Consider the following 6,201-nt stretch of genomic DNA (forward strand, 5'->3'; position numbering starts at 1 on the left):
TGTTTTCAATAAGTTAATAAATACACTAAAATAATACAATACACTATAGAAAAGCGAAGCTTTTCTATAATGGAGACAATCGCACATATTTTTGTTTGTCCGTTAAAATCTTGCTTACCGCTGAACCTTTTTAGATCTAAAAAATAGTGAAACTTTACTTATATCCCAGGAGGGTTTTAGGCTATTTTATTTTTAATAAAGTCTTGGGTAGGTTTAAGTCTATTTTTAGTGCTATAGCACAGTAACATGTTTTTGAAAAATGTCACAACTTTTTACGATGTTAACGTTTGTGACATGTCACAATGTCACACACCTAAACTTGTGACTGGTCACACACTTTATATAGTGAGTTTGTCATCAAAAATGTGACATGTCACAAGATTTTTGAGTGACATATCACAAAGTATTGTGTGACTTGTCACAAAGAATGTGTGTGACTTGTCACATAGAATGTATGAATGTCTCAGAATATGTGACTTGTCACAAAGAATGTTTGTGACTTGTCACATGGAATGTATGAATGTCTTAGAATATGTGACTTGTCACAAAGTATTGTGTGACTTGTCACAAAGAATGTTTGAATGTCTCCGAATATGTGACTTGTCACAAAGTATTGTGTGACTTGTCACAAAGTATGTGTGTGACTTGTCACAATTTTTTATTAACATGAATTATAAGTGACATGTCACAAGTGACATGTCACAATGGTACTACAGAAATAAAAAGGTAATAAAAAAATAGATTTATTTATAAATATTAACAATTTAACTTCTTAATAATCACACCATTTGACAAAACTTAATAATCACAGCATCTGATAATAGTTATTTCTCGCATCATATTATAAACAGCTTTCCGCGCATATAGAATATACAATTATAAGATTAAAACCAGTTTTTTTAGCCCCGAGGTACCGAAGGCACGGGCTAAAAAAAACTGTTTTATCTCATGGTTGTACATTTTTATATTCGTAGAAAGCTGGATATAATTCGATGCTAGACATAGTTTTTTGGTATGGATGAGAACCGGTTCCTATCCACCGGATTCGAATGAATACGAGATAACATATTTAAAGTTTGATACTATTGAAAAAAGTTTTCCCGTCTAATGCTTGCCGACCAAACAAACTATTTTGATACTTATTTTAAGTGAATTTATGTTAAGTTAATTAAGGATTAAAGACTCCCCCCCCCCCCCTCAATACTTTTGTTGTTTTAATTTGTGGTTGGTTTGTCGCCAAGCATTATAGTGAAAACCACTACAATTTATTTATGTTAATAAGTTCAACTCTTGCAAAACAAAAAGTTCTAATGCTAAAAATTACTCTCCCAAAAAAAGGAATGCAGGATATATGTTAATTAACAATGGAGGATTACAATAAGGCTTCGAAATCAACGGCATACTTTCTTCTACAGTATCCCTGAAAAAGAAAACTTTATTATTAAGATTACTCTTAACATTCAAGTATTATTATGACCATAATTCACGAATTTATGTTTATTCTTATGATTATTAAACATGATATTAGTCAATTTTAAAGCAAAATTACTCTATAATTTGAATGCCAGTAGATTAGATTAGATTAGTATGTCGTAAACCTTGTATATATTTTTTTTTAAACATCTTAGCTGCTATTAAAGATACAGATATAGAATTACCTGTTTTTTTGCATTGAAAAAAGTCCTTTGTGATTCAGTTTTCTTTGAAATTATGTGGAATATCGGATCTTATTCTTTTATACAGGTTTCAAATCCCTATTATTTTTTTATGAATTCATAAAATAAACATTCTTAGGTTAATTCCTTTGTTCGACATGCTAGGTATTAATTCAACATTACATATTGTCATGTATCTAACATAGCAAACATAGGAAACTTTTTTTAGTTAAGTTAGAATAAGTCAAGACTCAAACAAGGGGGGGGGGGTGAAGACTTCAATAGGATGTGTCTTCTGTCATAGGTTTTTTTTATATTTGCCTTTCTATATTTTAATTGCTTTTGAGACTTAAAAAACAATAATTTGATATGAATTCTTTCCTTAGCATACAAAGCAGCCTGTGCGCTGATAAATGACTGTTACCATCCAGCTTCAGAGGCTGCAAGTTTGCCCTCAGCAGTTACGACATCCTTAATAAAAATATATTATTAACGTATTATTAAAACGAAGCTACTGTATAAAAAGGATCTATCTGTCCATCTTGTAGAAGTATTTTATTTCTATTAGGTACATAGACTTTATTTTGTAAGTTTATTTAGGTATTTAATGAATAGTCCTCTGCTGTTTGATTACATTCATAATTTTTTTATTTGAGGTAGCACACACTATTAAGGACATTCCCATTTGATTTCTAAACGTTTTTTTTGCATAATTTTTTTCTCGTCAATAGATTTTATTCAACACAACTTTGCCGTATTAATATGAAAATTAGTCATTGCTGTGCTTCTTAGGAAACTTTTATAAATAAAATGTATTCGAAATCATTTTAGTACTAACAAAAAAGACATAAAATGAACAAACCTGAATTTATTTTGCACTGACTCCAAGCTGTAGAAATGAGACAATCGCATCCATTGACATTCTTTGATGACTATAAAAGCTGCGCAGACAGGGTTTTCCACTTTGCTTCGTGAATATAAAGTTCCCAGGGCATTGTAGATTCGTTTGTCTCGCTGCTTGTGTGGAAAATTTTGTAGTAAATTCACAGCCTGTATATTGTATTTTCAATAGGTATTGTTATAGTATCAATACCTTGTGAGCAAGTACATATTAACGTTTTTAAAAGCCAAGCTTTTCTATATTTAGGGTCTGTCCGTCTGTCTTTCCATACGTCCGACCGTCACGGATAGCTTTTTTCGTTAATTTAGACATGTTAGAATTGTCCTATCAATTTCAATTTTTGCATGGTGATTCCTGTAGTAGTTAGGTATGATTTAGAAACCGTAGCAACTCTATAATCATTACCAAAATGTCCGTACGTCCATTTTAAAAATGTTGATTTTTTTACTTTTTAAAATAGCTTTTTCCGTTAATTTAGGCATGTTAGAATTGTCCTATCAATTTCAAATTTTGCATGGTGATTCCTGTAATAGTTAGGTACGAGTTAGAAAGCGTAGCAACTCTATAACCATTACCAGAATGTCCGTGTTCATTTTAAACATGTTGATTTTATTTACATTTTTAACAACAAAGTTGTATGTGACCTAATTATCCGATTGGTCTGATTTTGGTATACTGATTCCTGGGACAACAAAGTACAATATTATACCTAAGCGAAGCAACTCTATAATCAAGTCCTAAAAATGTAAGTATGTCCATAAGCATTATCCTGTATCAAGCAGTTTTTCAACAAATTTACTTATAATTTTGCTTTGACTCTTATACATACACATTCTGATTATTCAGTTCTGACATAATACAAGTGTTAATGTCCGTTTGTCCTACCGTTTCAGAGCTTCGCTTTTATGGATGTTGTCATCCTTGTTTATAATCAATTATATGGCAAGAAAATTCATGGATACGTTTTCCTATAGGTATATTTACATAAGATCTCTATTTCATTAAGCACCCTAATTTGTTTTAACTATCTAAAACATTACAAGTTTTGTTATATAATGCCAATAAGGTAAAAAATATTGATATTGCTTATCCCTGCAATTTGTTTAATGTGTTGTAAAGATTTGTTGAAAACAGATTCTGCTCGTCAATACTTCTTCAATTTCTGTAAACCGAGGCCTAGAAACTAATGAATTTTAATTTTGTAGTTAAGCTACTCAATACAGCTGACTTTGTTATGTGCATATCTTTAGGTCTTAAGTTACTCTGTCGTATTGCGAATAAAGCAACTGTTAGTACAATTGCAAAATTTTCAAACCAACCAATAAAATTCAATAAAAGTACCCAAAGTATTTGATCCAACGAATGTGATTATAAAACTTTTAGTACAAATAATATGTATCCCTCTCCTCTGTGAGGTATTTGCTTAAAGAGTACATATAAACAATGTTACTTTTTTTTATACCTGAGCAAATTGAAGTCATATTTTTTTTATGGATTTTTAATTTAATAGGTACACTATGAAGATTTTTATAATTTTACTTTATTTATTTAAAAAGTGAAAGATACCTAAAATCTCATCCTTAATCATAAGACCTATAAATTTGAAAAACCTATGTAAATTGTTTCATTTTAAATGACCACGGAGTTACATTAATGTTTTTTTTCAAAATGTCACGAAGAAAAAAAACTTGCCTATTAATTTATACAAATGATTGTTTACTAGGCATTTTCAAAGCTTCAACTACTGCTGTCAATTAACTGAAAAGCTTTTGTAAAACTTGCTTTAAACTCTGATATAAATCCTGCATTCTTGATTCTGAAATTTGGAAAAATATTTGCTTTAAAAGAAAAAGCAGCTTGTTTTCTTTACTTTAACAAGAAAAAAATATTTAGGTATACAAATTAATTATGTAAAAATGTAAATAGACTAAATAATACCACAAACTTAAAACTTTTATTGTTAAAATAATGTAATTTAAAATTTTACAAAATTAAAGTTTGCAATTTCTGTTAAATTTGAATCCTGGTGCGCAACAGAATGCCGCGGAACATGATACAACAGAGTTACCGCATTTACATTTATTTAAATCTCCACATTTAAACAAAACTTAATTGTTAACCACTAAATTCGATGCAAAGTTTATTTTTTTCTGATTATATGAATTCTAATACAAAGCTTTGATTCATAAAAAAAGCTTTGATGATAAAAATTAAATAAATAAATGACTCAATTTTATTATCATTTCAGGGTTACCGCATAATATTTTTTTATATTTGAAATAACGATTAGGAGATAAAAAAAAGTTGAGGTATTTATTTTTAGTTTTTATAAACCATAATTTTTATAAACTAAGATCAAGTAATCAAAAAAAGAAAAGGATTTCAAAGTATTTTTTTCTTAGTTCTAATTGGTGAATTGGTATGAATAACTTTTTTGTGAAATGTCACAAAAATTCTAAAATTATAAAACTAGTGACATGTCACAAATAATTTTTTAAATTGTAAAAACTAGTGACATGTCACAAATAATTTTTTAAATTGGAAAAACTAGTGACATGTCACAAATAATATTTTTGGAGGGAATCATTTCTTTGTGAATTGGTATGGATAATTTTTTGTGAAATGTCACAAAAATTCTAAAATTTTAAAACTAGTGACATGTCACAAAACATTTTTTTTTGGAGTGAATCATTTTTTTGTGAAATGTCCCAAAAAATTTTAAAATTGTAAAAACTAGTGACATGTCACAAAAAATATTTTTGGAGAGTATAATTTTTTTGTGAAATGTCACAAAAAAATTCTAAAACTGTAAAAACTAGTGACATGTCACAAATAATATTTTTGGAGGGATTAATTTCTTTGTGAAATGTCACAAAAAATCTTAAAATTGTAAAAATAAGTGACATGTCACAAATAATATTGTCACAATTATTGTGACATGTGACCAACATTTTACTGGGTAGGGGTAATTCCACTAGTTACTAAAGCCAAAAGCAAAAGTCGTCATTCTGATTTTTTCTCTTAGAACGCGAATTTTTTATTATTAAATACAGAGTTTAAATTCAAAATAATAATTATACCATGCCAAAAAATAACAACATTCATATATGATCAATGTCGAACAAATTAACAAATCAACATCATTAACATTTTGACATGCATACCATCGTCATAAAGTTTATTATATTATTTTCAAAATATCTTTGAAATAAGCCTGCTTTCCTTACACCAAAATTTTGTCAAGGCTTTTAGCAGGTAGATGGTATATAAACAAGGTGTGTGTGTGTGTGTGTGTGTGTGTATGTATGTGTTTGTGTGTGTATGCGTGTGTGTGTGTGTGTGTGTGTAGAAACCACCCCTCTCTTGTAGCTTGGTTGTATAATACAAGCGAAATTTTTTTGACAGGGAACTCAAGGATATGACTTTCCAGTATGGCTTCGAAACCGATTAATATCCGCTGATTTAGAACCATACTGAAAAATCATGAACAGCATATTATTATAGACACTTTCCTACGAATATTGAAATAAAAATTATAATATTAATACCAGTTTTGTTAGCCCGACCCTTAGGCCCCTCTTTGATCTTTAAAAAATTAAGGAGAGTAAACACCCCTTTACGTCCTTTAACCCTCTTCACCCCCCT

General features: G+C 29.3%; 1 long non-coding RNA gene across 1 annotated transcript; it reads right to left on the minus strand.

The window, feature by feature from the left end:
- Nucleotides 1–3,515: 3,515 nt before the first annotated feature.
- LOC145311323 (uncharacterized) lies at nt 3,516–4,374 on the minus strand. Its single transcript, XR_013876621.1, has 2 exons — nt 4,249–4,374; nt 3,516–3,732 (listed from the first exon to the last, which is right to left on the minus strand). It is a non-coding gene; the product is annotated as an uncharacterized LOC145311323 (long non-coding RNA).
- Between the last annotated feature and the right edge of the window lie 1,827 nt (nt 4,375–6,201).

The sequence above is a fragment of the Acartia tonsa genome, unplaced genomic scaffold (assembly GCF_053477335.1).
Source record: "Acartia tonsa isolate MP-2025a unplaced genomic scaffold, ASM5347733v1 sca4, whole genome shotgun sequence".
In the NCBI taxonomy this organism is placed as follows: Eukaryota; Metazoa; Arthropoda; class Copepoda; order Calanoida; family Acartiidae; genus Acartia; species Acartia tonsa.